The sequence below is a fragment of the Lactuca saligna genome, unplaced genomic scaffold (assembly GCF_052625555.1).
Source record: "Lactuca saligna cultivar CGN05327 unplaced genomic scaffold, ASM5262555v1 scaffold_94, whole genome shotgun sequence".
Lineage (NCBI taxonomy): Eukaryota > Viridiplantae > Streptophyta > Magnoliopsida > Asterales > Asteraceae > Lactuca > Lactuca saligna.
This window is the reverse complement of record NW_027629945.1, coordinates 50,001-52,500: the sequence shown is the minus strand read 5'-3', so window position 1 is coordinate 52,500 and position 2,500 is coordinate 50,001.

Here is a 2,500-nt window from a genome sequence, read left to right as displayed (position 1 = left end):
TGCTGGCTAGCACCAGTAGCACGTCAAACATAGATCAGCAAGCACATCATCATCGAATTGCCACACAAACAGCACCATCCCAAACTTCCAAAGCTAGACCACAACCCTGGATCGGTGTCGCAGAGACCTAACGAGGCATCCCCACACCACGCCAAGGCCCCCACTCGGAGGGGTATTATGCCACCGACTAGGAATCAAGCAACAGTCACCCAAGCTCGCGCTCAAAGGCAGTCTGGCACCTTCATCCCTTGCCATGCTCACCCACTGCTCCCCCCCTATATATACATATTGCACAAGGAGCTTGGTGACAGCAACACCCATTGCTTTCCCTGAGGATGTATATTTCTTAGTATGCGCACGGCGTCGAGGCACAGGTGAAGCCAACGGCGCTAGTTTCTGCGCCCTATGTCGAGGAAAATCAAGGCAACGGGCTAGTGTATGGGCACAACGTCGAGGAGACTCAAGGAGATGGGGCTATTTTTCAGGTCACCGTTCGAGAAATCAAGGCAACGTGTTGGGGGGGATGGCCTCTTTCATGGGTCGTGGGGCTTGGCTTGGCTTGCCTCGTGTGTGCTCGATACAGCCTCACGATTCTTATTTGCCCATCAACCATGCCGGGCACCTATGAGAATGAGACCCCATGGTACCCCCTATATATACATATTGCACAAAGAGCTTGGTGACAGGAACAGACATTGATTTCCCTGATGATGCATAATTTTTGGACACACACGACTTGGGGGCGAGGGGACACGGGAGTGGGGCGCCAATGGGGGGCGTTTTGGCCCCATTTTCGTCAAGAGCGGGCGTCTTGGCCATGCCTCGAGCGTGCCAGCCTCGAGAGCCTTGGGCGCTGGACATCCTTGGGGCGCCAATGGGCAGCAGTCCCATGGTTCCCCTATATATACATATTGCACAAAGAGCTTGGTGACAGGAACAGATATTGATTTGCCCAGGGATGCATAATTGTGCGAAATCGTCCATAACTCGCTCGAATTAATTCGGATTGACACAAAATTTTGTAGGGATGCTTTTTATTATAAATGAAAAGCTTTGAAATGAAAAAAAAAAACAAAATGTCATGTTTGAGGCGTAAATGTTTGTGTCCTATCCTTGGTCACGCCTTGAAGCGTTGGTTCCCTACTTGTTGGAATGTCGCTCAAATCAAGTAGGAATGCCATTGAAACATTGTGTGGGTCATTGTTAACATAGACGAATGGACTTGAAATGAAAATATATCATATTTGGGTTTTTGTCCCTGTCGCCTGGTGATAGGCAGGCAGATAAGGCTTTTAGGTATTCATAGGTGGCTTAGATGAACTCGAAAGAACACGAGTTGATCGGATTGGAACTCATATATTCAATTTACTATGTACTAAGTAGGAACTACACTTTGCTCCCTTCATCGTTTGACTTGCTTAGAAATCTGCTCATGGTTTGTCAAGGCCCCTTGTTCCTTAGACCGATGAGGATGGGATTGGGTTGCTCATGGGCATGTGTGTGGCAAGATGCCTTGTTCCATTGGTCGTTCATGGGTGTTCGTGTACGAAGTAAACTTGTTCCCTTGGTCGTTCATGGGGTTGTGTGTGGGAAGAAGCCTTCTTCACTTGGTCGTTCATGTGTGTTTGTTTGGGAGGTAGCCTTGTTCCCTTGGTCGTTCATGGGAATGTGTGTGGCAATACGCATTGTGCCTTGGTCGTTCATACCCTTGTTCCCTTGGTCGTTCATGGGTCTGTGTGTGGGAAGAGGCGTTGTTCACTTGGGTAGCCTGCTTGCCTTGCCAGCCCCATATGCATTGTTCCCTTGGTCGTTAGTGGATGGGTTTGTGTGTGGCATGGTGCCTTGTTCCCTTGTGTGGCCTGACTGCTTGGCTTGACATGACCTAGCCTTGCCAGCCTCACATCCATTGTTCACTTGGTCGTTCATGGGCATGTGTGTGGCAAGGTGCCTTGTTCCCTTGGTCGTTCATGGGGTTGTGTGTGGGAAGAAGCCTTGTTCCCTTGGTCGTTCATGTGTGTTTGTTTGGGAGGTAGCCTTGTTCCCTTGGTCGTTCATGGGAATGTGTGTGGCAATACGCATTGTTCCTTGGTCGTTCATACCCTTGTTCCCTTGGTCGTTCATGGGTCTGTGTGTGGGAAGAGGCGTTGTTCCCTTGGTCGTTCGTTCATGGGTTTGTGTGTGGCAAGGTGCCTTGTTCCCTTGTGTAGCCTGACTGCTTGGCTTGACATGACCTAGCCTTGCCAGCCTCACATCAATTGTGTAGCCTGACTGCTTGGCTTGCCGTGACCTAGCCTTGCCAGCCTCACATCCATTGTTCCCTTGGTCGTTCATGCAAGGGTCTGTGTGTGGCAAGGTTGCCTTGTTCCCTTGGTCGTTAATGGGCATGTGTGTGGCAAGGTGCCTTGTTCCCTTGGTCGTTCATGGGCATGTGTGCGGCAAGGTGCCTTGTTCCCTTGGTCGTTCATGGGCATGTGTGCGGCAAGGTTGCCTTGTTCCCTTG